This window comes from Phalacrocorax carbo, chromosome 3, assembly GCF_963921805.1.
Source record: "Phalacrocorax carbo chromosome 3, bPhaCar2.1, whole genome shotgun sequence".
In the NCBI taxonomy this organism is placed as follows: Eukaryota; Metazoa; Chordata; class Aves; order Suliformes; family Phalacrocoracidae; genus Phalacrocorax; species Phalacrocorax carbo.
Genome location: NC_087515.1, coordinates 62,699,775 through 62,720,835, shown reverse-complemented (window position 1 = coordinate 62,720,835; position 21,061 = coordinate 62,699,775). Strand labels below are relative to the sequence as shown.

At 42.4% G+C, this 21,061-nt stretch overlaps 1 protein-coding gene across 5 annotated transcripts in view; it reads right to left on the bottom strand.

Moving 5' to 3' along the window:
- HIVEP2 (HIVEP zinc finger 2) overlaps positions 1-21,061 on the bottom strand; it is a 143,221-nt gene that overhangs the window by 97,104 nt on the left and 25,056 nt on the right. For all 5 annotated transcript variants that reach the window (XM_064447138.1, XM_064447142.1, XM_064447139.1 and 2 more), the window contains exon 2: positions 9,485-9,590. The gene's annotated coding sequence lies outside the window, so the exon portion shown is untranslated. The remainder of the gene's footprint in view (positions 1-9,484; positions 9,591-21,061) is intronic.

Genomic DNA, 21,061 nt, shown 5'->3' with positions numbered 1-21,061 from the left:
TAGGCAACCACACATTTCATATGTCTGGTATCAGAAGATGCTTGACATTTTCCCTTAAAAATAAAGGCATCTAAATGTGAAAAACATCTCTTAATGACTAAGAAGAGAGTCAGCAGAGAGCCTTTGCACCCAAAGAATTCTGTTCCTCCCACATCAAAGCAACCTCTTGGAAAACTGATTATAAACAAATTAACAAACAACTAGTGTGTCTATGAGAAATAAGTGTTTTGCTGCTGGAAAAGAATTAAAGACTCACAGGGACTGAAACAAACACTGAGGGTTAACTCTGAGGGTTAACTCTGATTCCTAATTGCTGGACTGGACACCAAGGTGAGGGAAGGGAAAAAACCTCCTCCTGTAGTGCAGAAACGGCTGCCCTGCTTGCACGGCATCTGTGGAAAGGGTGATTCTTCTCTAACATCTGACAAGTCAGTTCAGGTACAGGTTGAGAGATCTGGGGTTACACAAACATCAGCTGTCGTATGTCCACCTTGCACTGGCTTTGATTTCAGGTGATTCAGACTTGTATTACAGCACCCCAAAGCCACATTCGATTTTTTGCTTCTGTTTTTCAGCACTGATTAAAATAAGCAAGTATCAGCTCATCTCCACATAACTTCAGTGCAACACAGGAACATCCCTACTCGATCCACCAAACACAGAGACTGTGCTCACTGTCAAAAAGTCTGTTTTCACCAACGTTTCCTTCTTGTACCTCTTCATCACTTGCTTTCTCTACAGTAGGGACAATTATTAAGGTCTCCAGGGAAACTCAGGTCCCCATGCTTTTACCACAAAGGCATTAATCTTCATCATAAATACTACCACATACTGCAGAGTATTTCAGACACGACTTCCCAGTGAGAACCATTCCCCTTCTTGTACAACAAGCCCAGTATTTGAATGCACATTTCTCCACCTCTGCAGACATTCATATCTTCTCTCCCAGACAACAAATTTCATTAAATTTCAGTAATTACATTCTCACAAGTCTCGAGAAAATTGGTAGCTGGCTTTGAGGGGGAAAGCCAGAGCAATGCCGTGAGCTCAGACCTAGGGTGTTGCACAACCATCCTGGTAGCAAGGAGGGGTGCACCGCCTCAGCCCGGCCAGGCGGCCTGCAGTCCTCCGCCTGCTGGCAGTGACATAAAGCAGGTGGGTGACAAGTCCTGAGGGGGTCAGAGAGCCATGGGAGAACATACACTGGTACCACTGTCCACAAAACAACCTATTTCAAAGAAAGGGTATTTCTCACCTTTGCAGTTCTGGAGGAAAGTTTAAAAATGTGATGCAAGTACAGCCCAAGTGTTTAGAAAACAGGAAGCAGAAATGGCACAAATTATTTGGAGATTTGGGGTTTTGGGCAGGGTTTAAATCTCATAATTCCTGATCCTTTTCTTCTCTTTCATGCTTAAGTAACAGCTAGTGGTGCCCATGACTTACTCCACAGCAAACTTCTTCAGCCTCCTATCATGATGAAAGTCAATGCAATCTGAGAAACCATCTCCTGACAAATAACAGCTCGAAGTGGGCCAAGCCATGCCTCCTTCAGAGAAGCAGCAAAGCCACTGAGGGAGAAGCATTTTTAGGAGCGCAGTTTAGGAGAGTGGGAAGGAGACAGCTTCACACAGCCTTAGCTGCTTCTCCCAGTGGAGCAGAGACTGAGAAGGAAAAATACCACAAGCCTCTCATCTTCTCCAGCTTGCCACAAAAGAAGGGTGTATTTTTCAGCAGGATCTGGTGAGTCTGACACTGAACTTAGCTCAAGCAACATGAAATGTTAATGTTTAGGAACAAGGTAGGTGGAGAGGAGGAGGAAAGAAGACATTCATTATTTGATGTAGAATTCATTCAAAAGCTTCTTTTCACAGCCAGAAAAAAAATTTCCATTCAGCTGTTTATTTTTGGTAGCCTAGATAGCCTGAACAAGTGGAAGAAGAGGGATCTAGAGGGAGCCCTTATCCCTGCCTGCATGGCAACAGCCCTTGCCCAGATACTTTCAGAGAGAACCCAATACTTTTTTCTGATTGACAGTCTTCAAATACAGGATGGGTAATTTTCCTCAGGGATATTCATACCAGCTTTAGGCTTCCCGCCAAGGTGCACAGAAGAGATCTGCCTCCCACCACCCACTCTGGTGCCTACAGCAGCCTCCTGATGTGGCCCCACTGCTCCCCACCAGCCCCCAAAACCACATGGACAATGTCACAAGCTCTTGATGCTACAGACTTAGCAACTGCTATTTAAAATTGGCTGGACCAGTGTATGAAATTAATCCATGAGTTTTTTCTGTTCATGTCAATCTGAATTGTCCTCCCTCATCACTCTGATATTTTTTTTTCGGACTCATTACATCTGAAAAACAACTTTTCCCTCACAAGCACCAGAGCATCATCTCTTTCCTGTGTTGTGCTCTTCCCAGCCCCCTGTTGTTTCCCTGCTCACCCTTCTGCCTTTGCTCTGTTTCCTCACTCTTCCTGTCCTTGATTTCTCTCCTCCTTTTCTTCTTTCTTTCATGCTCCTCTTGGTGCTTTCTCTTCATCCTTCCTGCCAAGCTGAATGAGGTGCTCCACTGGGAAGGTGCTTGCAAACAGCAGCTAGCCTGTTTGGAGGGTTAGGTCAGGTCAGGACACCTACACAGGAATCCTTCACCTCCCTTACTACGTTGTCGGCTGGACATCATCCTCATCCTCATCCTGGGTTGTATGCACAGTCCCTTCGTCAAAAGTCAGGAAAATGAAGGTGCCACATAATTTGGGAAGCATATGCTAGTAGTTAATGAGCTATGTCTGCTTTTTTGTTTTGAGGACCTGTGCAGAAACTAGAAGCCACAACAACAACAAATTTGGGAGAGTGACAAATGCAGCATTAGCAAGTGGCTCAGGCTTACCAGTGCTGCTCTCCTTCAGAAAGTGGCTATTTAAAAATGACACCTTCTTACTTCGCAGTCCTGCTGCCTCAAGGGTGAAATCCACCCCTTTGTAGAATTCCAAGACATTTATTAATTTCAATTCTGTTTATTCCCTTAGAAAAGATTTACCCATGTGGCACTGGTCTCCTGAACAGGGACAGATTTCTCCCAAGTCAAATCTCAAAGGCAGAGTTCCCACTTCAGTGAAAGCAAGCCTTGTTTTTAAGAAAAAAAATATTCCTGTTGCTGGTAGGAAAAACAAACAAACAAACAAAAAAATCCAAACAAGAAAAAAATACAGATAAGAGAGAGACAAATTTTATTCCTCCTGGCACAGCAAAAGGAGAGCAGTCGACCATCTTCCAACTGCAGAGCTATATTCTCTCCCCAGTTAAACAGAGAAACCTCACTGAAATCTATAGGCCAGATCTACTGATACGTTCTGGCTGCTTTGCTTGTTTTAGCAATGCAAAGCAGCTGTATATCCAGTTCGGCTTGCCAGTTTCTGTCAGCTTTACCATGCCAGATTAGCACTGCTGTTAGCCTCAGAAATACCAACATCTGGAGGTTTCCCCACTGCCCAGTCTGACTTTAAACCTTGGAGATCTGCAATTCAACCACCCATCAGCACAGCTGGCAGGACCAGCCTTACGTAGTTCTTCACCCTGAGGAAAATGTGTTTGTCACAATCCCCCATCCTACATTCACGCAGTCAACTGAGCAGATCAAACAAAATTCACGTAATCATCAGCTCTTGGTTATTCCCTGGCCGATTGCCCAGTTGCTCCGGACGGTGACTCCTCACCCTGTCTGGGAGCAGGTGCCTTCCTAGTGTGGGTCTGAGAATCCAAGTCGGCTGGCAAAACAAAATACACCGTTTCCTCATAGTTTTATATTTCTTTGGATGTCAGGAAACAGAGCTCAGTCTTGTTTCCTGCTCTTCAGCCAGGGGAGGTGAGGGAAACTGGAGGTCGTTGTAGAGAAAGGCAGAAAGAAGGCAAATCAAAAAGATCAAGGAAAATAATAATAATTTAAAAAAACCCAAACACTGCTTCACCCTGCTCTGTAAAGCAGCACATCTTGGAAAAAATAGTCCTGTGTCCCCCCCAAGTCCTTTTCTCCAGGGATATACAATAGTCTCAGGAATTAATAGCATTTTCTTGCAGCATTCAAGAGCTGCTGCACTTACAGTCTTATTAAAAAGCTCCAGCAAAACAGCTTCTTCATTTGCTTTTTGCCTGAGAAAAACACATGTAAAGAAGAATCGGAGAGAATTGGGGGTGGCGGGTATATTCATGTCAGTTCTTGTTTTCTAAGAACAAAAGCTGTACTTTATATATAAATAAATAAACAGGAAATGTTCTGCATGTTTTATTTTTCCCCAGCTCACTCCCAGCCCCTCACTCTGAATGCATTAATACATACACCTTCAGCACAATTGAGCTCTTCGTGTTGCCATGGAACTGAAACCTTTGCAGTTTAGATGGTGATGTACGCCAGGAAGCATACTGTTCTTACACTTCCTATAACAGAAGCAAAATCACTGCATAGCATTAACTCCCTTAGTATTTAAGGCATTTGGTGTCTGTCTAGTCTGCTCATCTTCACACAGAGTTTGCTTTTTCTATCTTGCCACATGCAAATGAAACGCATTTGACACAGCTATTCTCATCTTCGTGAAGTCAGTAGCTCACACGCTGAGCACATTATAGAAGGTCCACAGGACTACGGACTTTCCCTTTTTAGTAAGAGGCTGTTTGCAGGCATGCAGCAGCTGAGACGAGCGCTGGAGAAAGCATAGATATACAAAATATATGTGGATACAGCAAAGTATTATCAATCAAGGTAGCACTTAAGCAGATTTCTGAAACCTAGTTAACATTTATTGCTAAAGCTCTTGACACTCCCGAATATTTTCTTGTACCCATTTGTCCAGACAACCAAATTACAGTATAAAGCTCCTGCAGCAGGCACCAATCTTTCCACACCTTTTTTTCATAACCTAGGCTAGTGAGCTCTCAATGGTAAGCACTGCTTTGGACAGTTCAGTTAGAAAAAAAGTTAGTCAGTACAACTCTGTGTCACCTAAAGATTCAGCCTACAGTGATTACCTTCAGCAGATCTGCGCTTTTTGCCAAAGCTTCTGAAAATGGCTGTACACACATTGCAAATAGGTAGATAGATTTTTATGTTCAAAGGAAAAACAGGGTACACAAATATCCAAGTTCATTATAAAAAGATTACCATAATAAATAAATAAATAAGCAAATAACCATTTGTGTATGTAAACATTGGATCTGTACCTGCAGAAACAGCTGGAAGCCAGTCCATGGTCTGGAGCCAGCTTGAGGCTTTTTTGTCCAAAGTTAAATATTTGCATAGTATTAAGCTTAAAATTAAAGCATTTGCTGAAGAAACTTGCTGACTTGTGCATACAGAAAAACAAGAGGGAATTTAGCTTCCCTGCACACAGGGGCAGATTCTTGGGATGCCTTCTCCGTCCCATAAATTCCTGGACAGCAGAGAGACAGACAGACTACCGACCGGGGAATTCCCCTCTCGCTTTCCAGAGGATTTTGTGCACCGGCTGGACAGAAAGGCAATAACCCAGGTAGTTATTTTATGAAGAAGGTATTTGTTGCTTAGGTGCCTGCCCCTCGACCACCTGGTAACACTCCTTCCTTTTAAGCGCTGGCCCCAGCACAGAAAAGATCCATTCACCCAGCGCCTCTGCCCGAGCAGGTTTGCTGGGTGCCTGTGCCACAAGCAACCTCCTCCTGGCCAGCAGCTCCTGGCAGCTGGGCCAGCTTGCCGGCCGCTCGCAAGCCCCAGCAGCTCACTGCCCTGGGGACACGGGCTGGGGACTGCTCATAGAGGGGCTTCCTGAGGCAAGGTTTGGCCCCCGGTGTCCCCGTGCTTGCCAGCAGCAGACACAAAAGCACCACTGTCTCCCTGTCTGACTGCCTGGGCCAGAGCAAAGCGGCTGGTCCCCCGTTCCTGGCTGCCAGCGGGTGCACGCTAGAACCTGTGAGTGCCTATCCCTTCAGGTCCCTTCTTCCCTCCACCGAGGGAAGAGCTGTGCTGGCAGAATAAGCTCCCCCTCCTCCTTTCACTGGCAGCAAGCGTATGACAGTCGCACGTCCCCATCGCTGCTTCCACTACCTCAGGTTTACATAAGGCTCTCGCCATCAGTTTTCTAGTTACAGGAAAATGTATACTGTGCTGTGATGAAAGGCCGGTGCAATGTCAAGAGCATTAAAAGGTCTCCAGGGACTGATTAGAGTCAAAAGGGAAAGGATTTATGGTGGTTAATAAAGTTAAATCTGCCAGAGTCCTGCCTATTCTTTCCAATTGCAGGTAACCAGATCTTATAGGAAAAAAATATTAAAATGTTACAAGTTATTACTATCCCCTTTGAAAGAAAACCTGCATTTTGCTGTGAAGCACCTGGCCAGGAGAAAGCCCGACTCACTGCGGCACCTACACTGACCCTGAGCAGGAGAGGAAGAGGGGACACATCACCCATCCGTGCCTTAAGCGAGCAGCAAGGACCTTGATACCAACAGATCTCTTCAGCACATGTGTAACCTGAACGGTCCCCAGCAGGTCTGCAGCCTGACCACACCTGCGACGCCAGCCTCTGCTCGGTGGCTGGGACTTCCACCCCCCATCGAGCACCACACTGCGCCTCGGCAGGGGGCACAGGCAGAAGGGGAAGGAGAGCTTCCCCCTCTGTCAGTACTGCACATCCACATGGGAGAAGGACGAAGAAAGAAGGAAGCTCTTGCCTCCCACTCCAAGTGTGGTGTCACGTATGCACTTTCTGCTGAAGAACGCAATCTAACAGGACTCCACAGGACTGCTCTGAAAGTTGTTTTAAATGCTTTACAATCTAACATGCCCAAAAGTTGACATTAATGATTTTCCACATTGAGGAAACAACACCGAGAGAGGGCAAAAGAAGGTGGAGGGCCAAATTTTTAAAAAACTATTGGGAATTTTGTATCCATATCTAAATTACATGCACTTTATTGGAGCTCAAGTTTTCATTTTTCTACCACATAATAATCACAAATACGTTATATATACCCTTTCCATTTTGTCATTCTTTCACTATATTACATCAAATTTAATTTCCTGTGGAAGTGTGTAATCTTTTCAGCTGTGACTGTCTCAGAAGCTTTTCTGTAATAAGCAGAGCCTCGTCCTCTGGCAGGCCAATCTTTTATGAGCTGTGCTCCTGCAGATTAGTTTCCTGAAACGTTTGCAATGCTGTATGAGAATTGGCAAAAGAGGAAAACCAAAATAACACCCAAAAGGAAAAATAAACACAAAAACATTTACTTCCTTCTGACTCCTGCATTCACCGGTCAAAGGAAATTTCCTTTTGATTTGAGTAGATGGCAAATCCGTGAAGGTTATTACCACATATCAGAAGAAGCCTCACAAGGTGCAAGAAACAGCATTCCTTGCTCTACAGCTCATAAAAAGCATGGCAGCAAGACAGCTGCTTGCTCTTTGTGCCCAGGGAACACGGAGATCTGTAAGCGGTCACCACTCCAACAACTACCTCTCTCCGCCACCTGCCCTCGGCTCTCTGAGAGGTCCCCTCCACCAGCAAAAAGCCGCATTCCATCAAAACAGTGAAAATGTCAACCAAGATGCATTCATGCTTTTCATGACGAGATACCTGTGACAGCAGGAAAGAAGACCAGCTGGCCTGCTGGGTCCTTTCCAGACCTCTTCCCCTACAGAACATAAAACTCATCTTCTCCAAATCAGCTTCCCATTACCAATGCTCACACAAACCCCAAAACAACTTATTTACAAAAACATATATCAAGAAACAATTCTGAACGTTTAAAAATGAATCCGCTCAGAAGAAACAAGAGCAACAGAGATTATTATTCGTATATCCCTCCTGAAAAGGTGCTTAGATATCCTGGATGACAGAGGAGACATCTGAACAAATGGATAGAAAAAGTCTGCAAAAGGTCATGTTGATGGTATTTGGCCTGCAGGGATTACAAGGGCATGCTAGAAGCCCTGCCAGCGCAAGCAGGATCAACACTCTCGCACCTGAGTGGGAGACATCACCTCCGGGAGCTTCTCTTTGAACTGACCCAGAGTCCACCCAGATTTGGAAACTTCTTCACCATTCAGCACACAAGTTACCCGACTTGTGAACTGCTCTCCCAAAACACACTAAGTTGGTCAATGACGCATGACCTTTCTCTCCCCACTCCCTGTAAGAGGAGCGGGGAGAGAAACCTTGCTTTCCCTCTCTCACATCACTGATGTAGCAGCAAATCATTCTGAATTTCTGAAAAATTGTCTTCAAAATTATACATAAAAATACAGTGCATTAAACCCAGATATATACTTTTGGAGCAGTCATCTCTCCTCATGACTTTATAACTTTTCAAGGAAGACAAGCATTTTCAATAACTGAGTCCTCTTTTAGGTTATTTTGGCAATCCATTTCCCTGTAATTCTGTTCTATGCTCTATATCTTCAATACTACATCTCTAAAAAGTGGCTAATCAGTAAAACAAAAACCCATGCAGGGAACATTATGAAAGTCTCAGGTGTTACGTGCAGTGCAATTCAACTCCCATCAGCATGAAGAAAGGTTTTTCCACCAGCTTCAGCGGGAGTTGCATTGGGGCCATAAATCAGATGAAGATGGTCCTTGCTAACGGTTATGTGGTGTGCTACGAACTGCTTCAGAACATAAAACAATGATGTAAACACGCTCATAAAACCAGTTTGCTCATGGTTTTACAGGACCTGAGTGTCTGTTAACAATTTGAAGCCAGAACAGTAGAAAAGAAACACATGCCAACTATCAGTGACCGTACATTTTTGACCTTGTAGACCGCAAATTAAATAGCCTCCCTTCACTAGACGTGGGTCTCAGCCTCCTTATGCAGGTCTTCCTTATGCAGGGTGAGGAAAAAAGGCTTAATATGTGGATTTAATTTCTGTTGAAATCTTGGTCAAAGATGGTGGGTGATGTAAAGCTAAACATCAAGGGAATAACTGCCATCATCTGGCTGAGTTTGGTAAAATGGAGTTAATTTATACTTCTTTAGGGATTCACTGGTGTGTGAAATTAATCTAATTTAGATTGACCAGGAATTGAAAATAGAACGAAGGAGAAGAGCAATAAAAGACCTTTCCTAAATGCAAAAACAGTACTGCTTTAAGCACAGTGATACAGTTGAAGTACAGAACCCTTCACACTACTGCTACCACCCTCTCCTGCTTGAGGAAGAAAATAATAGTTTGTATAACTACGTATCATCGCTGTACCAATATAATGTCATCCAAAGGAAACACTGGTAGAATGTTTCTACCAATACCTGTAAATAATACATTTTCAAGTTAAAACAGTTCACTATTCTGCATACAGACCAGGCCTAGCAGAAAAACATCTGCTGGAACGGCTGGGTGTAATTGATTGTACAGGTGGCTTAACATTTACTTCAATGACTTCTAGCACCTTCGTGTTATTGTTTCCACGTTGTTCCAACAAGCAATAGTTAATGTAAGATGCAGACGTTCACATACCGTATACTTATGAATATCTGGTTCCCAGAGATGTGGCAGTGATAACATTGTCATCGTATGATTCAAAGTAGCTCGCCGTAGATCACATATCAGAAGAGGGTCCCACCTGAAAACATAACAAATTCAGATAGTAAGTTCATCATATTCAGAGGTTTACATCCAGCTCTGCTAATAGATTTTGTGTTTTCACATATTCCTTCTCTGCATTAACAGGGTCTGTGCTCTTTCCTGGCTTACAGAAAACATTTTGCTGCTCACGATGGCAAGTAGAAGTCTCCTGCTGTAGCCAAACTGTTTTGGCCCACTGCTCCAGACCAGATTTCAGGCATGCAATCAAAGCAATGAAAACTAGTTTTCAGTGTTAATGCAGAAGCTGTAATGGTCTGGAGGACAGATAGAGAATTTCAGATCTCCCATTTGTTGGGTCCTTGACAAGCATGTAATTCCTTTCGCCAGTGCGTTGTCAGTTTGGCTCTACCTTTCTTTTTTTCTTTTTTTCTTTTTTCTTTTTTTTATTAGCATTGAAAATGACTATTTTAGAAGAAGGCACAACATTGGAGCTCCCTAATGAACTATTCTCTTGTGATCGAGGGGTCTTAAAAAAGCATTTCTTTCCTATTGGTGACTACAATCACCTTATTTATAATCATTCAATCATTTCAAATCACTTGAAAGGTGAACCTGGCCTTAAATATTTTTATATACATTGTAGGTAACCAATGCAGATATGGAAATGAGCTTGTACTAGCAGTGTTGTCTCCAATGACAAGACACGTGGTAGCAAACAAACTTTCCAATTTAAGAGCTGAAGAAATTTTTTCTTACAAAACTAGTGATAAAATCACAAATGATTGGAACAAACGTAGGTTCAGGCAACCTGAAAGTCTACAGCATTAAATAAAGAAAACTCGCTTGGACCGCATATCCCTGTAAATAAGTGTTTGAAACAAGAAACTAGATGAGGATGTGGATAAAGCTACAAAACACAGTTATTGTGTTTTATAGCATTATTACATAGGAAAAGGCAGATTAATTGAGTTCTCCTTATTTTGAAAATGTGAACAATACGACTTACAGGATACTCAGAAATGTACCCAGACACACCCACAGTGATGAGAAGTCACACCAGAGACAAAGCTGGGTTCATATCTTTTTAAATCATGCCTCCCCAAACAGAAGCTGATCTTCTTCCTGCTCTACAAGCTGCACTTCATCCTAGGGTAAGAGGTTTTCAGGATCGAGGTCTGGTAAATAACAAAGAATTTTAAAGAAATTATGTTTTTAGATTTTAGCCACAGTTTACATATTTTAAATTACTCTAATGCTTCTTTGACTCTTCGTACCTCCAAAGTGGCTTGGCTCCTGCCTTTATTAGGCTTCACTGGCCAGCCACAACATCACGCAGTTCACTAGCACCATGTACGTCTTCATTTGCTGCCACCTACGCAAGTCAGTGTCTCCTATACTCTGTATTTGGTCTTCAATAACAAGCATAAAACTTTGTAAAGATTAAGTTAGGAATAACATACTCCGTGGTCCAAAATAACAAAAAAAAAAACCAAAAACCTAGAATCAGCACAGAGTAGAGGACATATATTTAAGTATATTCATACTTAAATGCCAGACACTGAGGTGAGTTGCTGAGCCATAGCGTGGATCCAGCAGTAGTGAGCAAGACAGCAGAGCAGTGACTGCTATGAGGGCACAGGGGCAGCCCTGGGTGGTGGAAGGCACGCTGCTCTGCTGTGCCCCATCCCTGGGATTTCAGCTGCGCTCCTTCATTGGGGAGAGCCCTGCCCCTCCCAGTGGGCAGGCAGCTCCCCTAGCTCTGTGCTGGGGCTGGGGGGGTTCCCACACTGCCCAACTGCAATACGCTGGCTGAAGCTGAGGCACATACAACCTTAACTCTTCACATCCAGGCTTGATGTTATAATGGAGTTTCCCTAAAACAGTTTTCCAAGTGTTAGATCCATTTTAATGAACTGCTTAAGTTTTGCTTCGTAGTAACTGTTTTACCTACAAAAGCAATTCTTCCTCAACCCATTGAAGGCTTAAAAAGAATCTTCCCTCCCAGAGAAACAATCTGTAGCATCCTCCCCATAAAAGGATGCTGCTAAACATGGCCAGCTGTCTTCAACGGGAAAATACAGTAAGACATGCAACTCATTCTTTTTCTGCTTGCAGATTTATTTGGAGTCATTTAATCAATCTGTCCCTAATGACTGCATCTAATAATTTACCTTGTATAACTTCATCAATCTTTTAAAAAAGTACCAGAACCTTTCAGGTGAATAATTTATTTAAACATTTTTTCCCTTTTTTTTTTTTCCTTGCTGCCTGTTAACAGTACTCTCGGAAAATGAATACTCTGAAACAAAAGTCCTAAATCACCACAGGAATTGAAAAGAATGACCACAAAGTAGCTACACTGTGAACCGAAATGTATCACAGCACATGGAACGAAGTGAAATGCAGTCTTTCATCTCTAGTGAATCAGTTCAAACCGAATTCAGGTTGGTAGCCATCACCAGCTACCACAGGCTTTCCACTGTTCAGTGTCCTGTAGGAAATGAGTTTGTAATTCTCCATTTGATTCCATTTCGCTCAGATTCCTTCACTGAGTCTTTATCCTCTTCTTTGACCAGGTCAAAACCATGGTCTAAATTGTCAAGGCCACAAGTCATGCCCCATTTTCAGCGCTTGCTGCCTCTCTGCTCACAGTTGAGATGCAGGGATCTTGGAGACCATGTAGGAAAAAGCCAAAACTGCTCAAAACAAGTCACTTCTGGCAGAGCAGGAGGGACTAAGGAGCAGCTGATAAGAGTCAACTGAACTACGCCATGAACTTCCAAGATCCTTCACAAAGATCTTTCTGGCAGAGACTTCCTAGTGTCTTTCCTTTGGTAAGAAACACCAAAGTCCCCAAAATACACTTAGAAATTGCAAGTCCTAGAAGAGCCTCTTTAAGGCTTTAAGTTTTTCTAGGTGAAGCAGAAGCATGGAAGCCATTGTGAAATCTGAAAATGGAAATTCTATGGGAGGCATTTAAGTACATAGCTCTGGTAATTATGGAAATAGCTGGCATCGACAGGAATACACTGGGGACACAGCACTTAAAATCTTGGTGGGAGAAGGATTGGGAACTAAACATACAAATCAATATAGTCTCTACAGAAAGAGAGAATTCTAATACAATACACTCCTTGTCCAAAATGTTTATTTTCTATGGCTAGACAGTGGTAATCTCCAGTGCCATCAAATAAGACCTTCATTTTCACAAATAATGTTTTAAGGAAATGCAAACATTAGGCACAGTTAGAAAAACCAATGGAAGCTGAAACAATTTTTGCTGCCAACTTACTTGCACATACGTGTGCCATCACTTCTCAAAACTGAATCTAACCATCTTAAGGCAATCCTAAAACTGTATTTATACGTACTAAACTACAGATAAGTTACTCTCTCGGCCCAAAGAACTCCTTTCTTACAACAAAGTACAGTACCGAAGAAGCAAATATGCAATCTTCTGCATTATAGATATTCATATTAACGCACATGGCATATTCACACCAACAGAGCTGGAGAGACCTTACAAACATCGGTATTTAGAAAGTGCCTATAAAACCACTGCCATGCTCTAAGATTTAGCAGGGTTTTGGCAATTCTTTCTCTACCTAAATACTATTTGCTTACTTGAAAAATTAACAAGAACTTACAAAATGGACAAAGTATCTAAACCAAATGCTTAGATTGATAAGATACAGGAATTGTTTACTGAAACCAGGTCTAAGTATTAAGCCTAAAAAACTCCCTGAATAGAGATTTAAAAATTCATTGTGAATTTTAAAAAAACTGTAGCTTCTAATTTCAAAAATATATACCTGTGAATGACCTTTCAGAAAAATATGTTTTAAAATTAAAGAAAATATGTAATTAACCATCTGAAAAAAACTGGCCTCTTCTTTCCTCTTAATAAATTTAACGAATTAGGAAAAAAATTACCATCTCAAGTCTTACTTTCCTGGCATCTGCCCTTCCATTCCAGAACTTCAGCATTATTTCAGTAAAGGTAGAGAAAGCTGGTACTTAGTTCTCTCTGACATCAGAACCTACATTACAGACATGACAGCACTTGTATACTTTACTATGCAACACAAAAAATGGATGGGTGAATCAACTGCCTGTAAAATATGTCAGACTGATATCCATGCAGACTAAAGCCCTCTTCATACAGAATAAGCACGGTGCACAATGACGATACAAGCTTTTTCTCAAACCATGTCTCCCACACACTCCAGCTATACTCTGGAAGAAAAAAGGGGAGTAATTTCTCAGTAATTGTGAATTACGTTGCTGATAACTGCAATTCAGTTCTGCACTTGTGTGCTGGTTTTGGCTGAGAGAGAGCTAATTTTCTTCATACTAGCTAGTAGGAGACTATATTTGGGATTTGTGCTGGAAACAGTGGTGATAATACAGGGACGTTTTTGTTACTGCTGAGCAGTGCTTACACAGAGCCAAGGCCTTTTCTGCCTCTCACCCCACCCCAGCAGCGAGCAGGCTGGGGGTGCACAAGAAGCTCTGAGGGGGCACAGCTGGGACAGCTGACCCCAGCTGACCAAAGGGATATCCCACACCATATGATGTCATGCTCAAGCATATGAAGCTGGGGGAAGAAGAAAGGGTGGAACATTTGGAGTAGTGGCGTTGTTTGTCTTCCAAAGTAACCATTACGTGTGATGGAGCCCTGCTTTCCTGGAGACGGCTGAACACCTGCCTGCCCATGGGAAGTGGTGAATGAATTCCTTGTTTTGCTTTGCTTGTGTGCGCGGCTTTTGCTTTACCTATTAAACTGTCTTTATCTCAACCCATGAGTTTTCTCACTCTTACTCTTCCAATTCTCTCCCCCATCCCACCAGAGGGGAGTGAGTGAGCAGCTGGGTGGTGCTGAGTTGCCAGCTGGGGTTAAAACACAACAGCTTGTAATGTCTGAACACAAATAAGCCACATCAACAAGCGGGAGGAGAAGGAGGAGGGGAATGAGAGAAAGAAAATGCAGCTGCAAACAGGGGGTAAACTGCAGTAGGAGGTTACACGGTGATGCACATCGATCTGCCATCCAACAGTGTAAGGCGATTTAGAAATGGCAGATTGGAGGCCCTCCCTGGCACAAAGCTGCACGAAAGGAATGAGGGGCATCCCAGAGCAGTAGAAGAACTAATGCATGAAAATCTCCAGACAAACAGTATTTTTTTCTTTGACTTTCTTTGATAACCTGCACAGAGGGCATTTAAAATAAATAAAAAAAAACTCATCAGATTGTCTCTGGCATGATACACTTCACCAGCACTGCTTAATTAATCAAGCATATTGTTCTTTTCCACAGTATGACTTGCTTTGACCTTTCTCTTTTTTGACTAATGTTTTTTTTTTAATCCTGCCCCTCATTTTCATGAATGTTAGTGATCACAAAATATATTGAGAGTGACAGGCAGTAAACATTACTGGAGGCTATTGCACTTGGACTGCGATGTGGATGATCATCCAGAGGCTGGTATACGAGCTAGAAGGTCACTCGAATACCCATCCCTCCAAAGATCAACACTTTAGAAAAACAACCTCTGAAATCAGAATCTAACACTAAGAGTATTTCACAATAATTTCTATTTCTATTTCTATTCCAGCAGCAGTAATGAAACTTTCATTTCAGAGAACAAAAGTCATTAAACAGAGTATGTTGTCAAATGTGACAGTAGATGCCGGGGCTATGAAAGCATGGGAAAAAACACTTCGTTCCCTAACATCACAAGTACAGGTGAGAGACAAGCAAAAAAAGACAGACAGAGAGTCTAGTGATCAAATCTCTTTGTGCTTTTTTAATCAGAAACAGAAACCCATCTGAGAGTCACAACTGTCTCTGCAGGCTCTGAAAGACAGAATTAAATTGGCTTAGTACTATATTCAAAAATGAATTTAATTAGCTGACATTAAGCAGGATAAGTTTGTGGTACCATGTTGTTCTGACAAGCTGTCTCCAGAAGGGTAAGTGGAAGGTAAAATCTTATTTGTCAGGATGAGATTACAGCCGTGCACTGAGACAGAAGGTAGCACTGTGCCTGCTGAGGAAGTTTAAAGTTGGTGCTGGACATCTCATCTCACACTGTAAAAGGATGGTATGTGATAGATGAGCCAGAAGTGCAAGTTTCAGATTCTGCACATTTATTCATACGGCTGTGCAGCTTCATCTCTTTCTGATGTTGCCACTTAAGTGAAAAAGCCTCAGTATAATTTCTGCCAGGAGTTTTTTCTCCAGCTTCTCTCAGCCAGAGCTGTCCCCTGGAAAGACTGCAATACCCTAGATGCAATTTATTCATTTTCGTTTGTATGAGAGCATGTTGGTCCTTAGTTGGAAAAACGAGGTCTGCGCAGAAGGCAGCTTCTGTGCTAACCTGGCAGGCTGCCAGATCTGCCAGCTGCTGTGCACCTATCATCTGTTTTAGATTGGATGTTAGGAAAAATTTCTTCACCAAAAGGGTTATCAAGCACTGGAACAGGCTGCTCAGGGAAGTGGTTGAGTCACCACCCCTGGAGATATTTAAAGGACCCGCAGATGTGGTGCTTAGGGACATGGTTTAGTGGTGGACTTGGCAGTGCTAGGTTAACGGTTGGACTAGATGATCTTAAGGGTCTTTTCTAACCTACACAATTCCATGATTCTATGACCTACGAAGACTTCTGTCGTCTTCTTTACACGGCATACAACTTACACGTCACAGTGCAGCCTGCAAAGAGTGGCAGTGGTTGACAGAGAATAAAGTAGACAGAAACTATGGCCATAATCTAGAGGCATATAGTGACAACTAAAGAATCAATGGTAAAATGCACAGGAAATATAAATTAAGTGTTTCCCTGAGGAAGACTTGGAGGAAATGGAATAACACATTTCAAAGCAAGAGTCCCATGCATACAAGACTTAGCAAGCCTCACCTTCTCATGCATCCTTCTATTCTATTTAATGATAAATTTAGTTCTGGGGAAAGGCATCTCATTGTCAGTGCTAGAAATTCTGCTTATTTGCGAAGAAGGTCCCTGCATCCCAGGCTGTGATCAAGGAAGCTATCACTCACATCACTTATATCAATGTCTCAGCTCTGTCACACCAGAACCAAGCCAGATTTACCAGGCAAGACAGAGGGGCTTTGGCCATCCCATTAGCAAGTCATCAGGGAGGTGTTCCTCCATGACGTGACACAACTGCAGAGCAATATAAGCTCTCAATTAGGCTGGCAGTGCCCTTCTTCCTCCCCTGACTCCTCTCACCAGGACCGTATTTAGGCTGCGTGACCTTGTGTAGTAGTTCACAGATTTTAAGAGCAAGCACAACATGCTGCATGCCCTTCTCTGGCACCACATTAATCACCCTACTTTAATGACTTCTTCTTCTGATAAACCACCCTGTGTACCTAACTGTCCTCCCCAGCAGCTGCATCTAGACCAATAAATTAAACGTGCCCTTTCCCATACCCTGCCACTGTGTAATACACGAGCAAAGACAAAGCCACTGAGAACATCAGCTGGCAGTTAGGGGTGAAAACTAGCAGGGAACAAGAGACCACAGTTTTACTAGCCATTTGATGGGTGACCTTGAATCTCTCAGTCTATGTTTTCTCATAGTTATAGAGAATAATGGTATTTCTTTTCAGCTATACTGAGAACCACAGATACAAGATACTCCTTATTACTGCTATGTATCTACACCACCTATTACTATACGCAACTACAGGTAAGAACTGCCTTCAACTAAACAAATGTAGCTACAAACAGAGAACATATGATTTTGTAGTACCAATTCTTAATTATTTCACTCTCTTCCAGGAAACTCAAGTCCACAGCTGAGCATGAATAAAGACACAAGATCTTTATGATAAGAAAAGCAAAACAATGGCCTGACATGACCTAACGAAAGCACAGGATACTACCCCCCCAGGCTAGAAATCTCCTTATTCCAAAACTTCCTTTCAAGTGCTCTGAATACGTTACTAGACAAAGAAACAAGAAATTCATTTTTGCAAGGCAGTAACATTTTTTAAAATAGCGGTATCTGACATTAGTCCATAAATCTTCCCCAAAATCAATGTGTTTTATGTCAGATGGGACCTTTAAACTTCAGAATAAAACATATTTAGGCCTGAATCGCAACACAAAGATATATGTAACAAGCTTTAAATATGTCAAAGCCTTCACTGGAAAAAGGTTTGCTGAAGGTTTGACATGGAGCTAAAGGCTCACGGAGTATCGCAAGATTGACCTCTGTGCTGCTAAGCGAGGTATGGTGCTGGGAGTGCTACCAGCTCATAGGACTTGAGAAACAGACTGAGCTCTTTGCTGCCACAGATTTCATATTTGACCATGGAGGGCATCTCAAAATTTGTCTCTAAATTTGATCCCTGTGATAAAATTTATTTCCTCTCTTCATCTATCAGATATTTACACCGTAAATTCACTGTGTCTGAAGACGTAAAGACAAGGAAGCCTACATAGAAGCCTTTAGACGTTACCACAGGGAAAATAATAGCCACCATAATATCACCACTCATATCACCACTTATATCACACAGTTCCAACATTTTACTATTTCCACACAGTCTCCTATCTGGAAAGTATTCTCAAAGGAAGAAATTCTACATTCTTCCCAAGATCTCTTTTGTATCCTTGATTCCCATGTAAAAAAAAACAACTGCAATCCCACACTGTGTGCAATGTCATGCCTGTGTCTGTCTTCCCCTAATAATTTCTCTAAAGACATTTAACAAAGAGGTAGCTTTCTCAGAATTAGTCAGTTGCCAGAAGCACCTTCCGATTCTAACCTGTGCTTTAAGAGACAAGACAGAGACCATCGGCATCCTCATTAAGGGAAAAACCTTCCATGTTGCCTTACAAGACAGCACAGAATCCACAGATAAAATAGATGCGGGGAAATGCAAAACTGCTGAAAGATGAAGTTCACAACTACAGGTGCACCCATATGGCTAAGTAAAAGTGGGAAAGGAAGCAAGTCTGAGCACTGCAGCTCAATAGCTTGCCTTCTGTGTGGTTTTGGACCACTCCAGCCATCTCCTCACAAGACAAGTCTGCTGTCAGGAGGGGTGCCTTAGCAGCGAGGATGTGACCTAGCCAGTGCGACCTGGCCGTCAGTTCAAGGGCCAGTCCTTTGCCTCCTTTTACACAGCAGTCCAAACACAGCCAGGGACTGCATCCAAAAGATAGGCACTTACAGGAAGCTGGGGTTCGCAATTTCTGCTGCACACCAAAGAACTGGAGGCATTTTTTATTGCATCTGATGGGTGCAGTACTGAAGGAGCAGAAAACCAGGGGAGTGGGAAGGTTCGCAAATACACGTATATACCATTGTCCCACAGCAATGCCCTGCTGACCTTCTGTCCCACCATTGTTCCCTCTTTGACCTGAATCTGAACGTCAGTGCTGTAAGTCAAGACATAATAGCACTGACTGGGCGACATCCCTGGTAGAGCTGTTTCTGGAGTTGAGCTTTGCTGCCTGGCACATGGCTGCTTCAGACCAACTGCCCAGCCCTCGCCACAGTTCCCTTCCTGCTTCCATGTCCCTCCATGCCGCGCACTCCCAAATAGTCTCTTCCGAGTCTCACAGTATTGCCACAAAAATCTACTACTGCAAACATTGGTTTGCTTCCTACACATCCTATACCCAGTATTCATACATTTGAAAACAGTAACTCATGCATACTTCCAAACTTTACAGCCTTTACATTCAGAGGATAAATCAATAAACAGCACATACAGTTTATTTTATAGAAACAGATATCACCCAGAAAGAGTTGTGATAATGCTCGCTGCTTTATAGTTCTCTACCCACAATTGTTCAACACTGAACTTTGGTAACAGAAAGATCTGTGACATCCCTAGGCTCCTTTGAACGTATCAGGTAAATACCACACAACATACCACCGTACCAGAACTCCACAGCTATATTAATTATAGCTTCCTTTTAGTGGTCTGCCTTAAGTCCTTTTCATCTACTGTTTCCACCAACACTTTATCCCAAGACCTTCCTCCCGCATTCCAGCAGCATCGCAACAGGGGTCTTACCAAATGCTTGGCTAAAACTGAACTACTCTTATTTAATGTCCTGATAAACAGAGGAAACGAGTGTTGCTCTTTGACCCAAGCATTTAAATTCAGGAGCTTGTTATTCCCTTGCTGAAGACTGAAATCTGTCAGTCGCTCTGTGTGGGTTTATCCCTAGTCCAAATCTTGTCCTCAAAATATTTCTATATGGGGAGAAACCTTCCATATCAGGACTTCCCTCAGAGTGATCCAACTCCATTTCCTAATCCCAGAAAGTGACCTTTGCAAGACTGTGAATCTGTGAATGGATATCAATGGGATCCTCTTGGGCCACACACTAACCTGTTAAAGAACAGCTCCTGCCAAACGCTCCCCCATCAGGGACCTTCTGTTTCCAAGGGGATGGTTTCAAGGGAGGTACCGTTCAACAGAATTCTTGAAAATACCAAGAGAGACTGGGATAAGAGTTTTAGGTATTGGAAACAGAAGTCCTGGTAAGATGTGCTGTTTAGCAGATAATTAACTACACGTGGTGAAGGCTTTTGTGTTCCTCATACTGGGGAACAACTGAACACGACCAGTCTTGTCCTTGATGACATTGGTCACCTCCCAACACAGACACTGCTCTATTATTGAGCATGAATGATTACAAGGGATTGACAAGGAATAGAGACAGGTGTCAGCAGTCTATGGCCTAGCTATCCTACCACCAGGAGATGGACGGTTTGAGTTTGTGATCTATATCTCACTGGGAGAAGGCTACAAAGCTTCCATTGCTTGACTGCCTCCCACGGAGTTTTCTAGGGAGGACAGAGTGCACTATTTCAAAAGTCCTGAACCCCTCAATGAGAAGCTACTGCTTGGAAAATGGTGAAGAAAAGCCCCAAAGCTGTAACAGATGCAAATACACACACACATATACACACACCCCTGAGTACTCATTACAGTTGCAAAGCAAACCTTGCAAACCTGTAACGATACAATCCTATTTCTTTAGTTCTGTCACAATTGGCTGTTTTACCAAAATGTAACAACAAAACTAAAATAAACAAGACAGGTGAATGTCATTGCTGACCTATGGAAAAGCAGTGTATTTGCCAAGGAATATGTTTCTGCTCCTGCCACTGCAACACAGAAAAGTGGGAGTAGCAGCAGGTGAATTATAATCAGCAGCACTGGAATTATAATATTATTTTGCTGTAAAACCTAAAAAATCATATTTTGTTACACATCACAAATTTTGTCACAAATGATATTAAAACACATATAGATACTGATGACACTTCAAATATAGTGTGTAATGAAAAATACAAATAAAAAACTTCTAAAGGAATTTATTATTTATTCCCACACTTGATAAGAAAAAATATCATATAATTTTTTTAAAATTTATACTATCAAAAGCATCTTATTTTGAAAGCGGTAATTTCTTTCCACTATCAGTTTGTAGGCAACCTGCTTCCACTTTTGC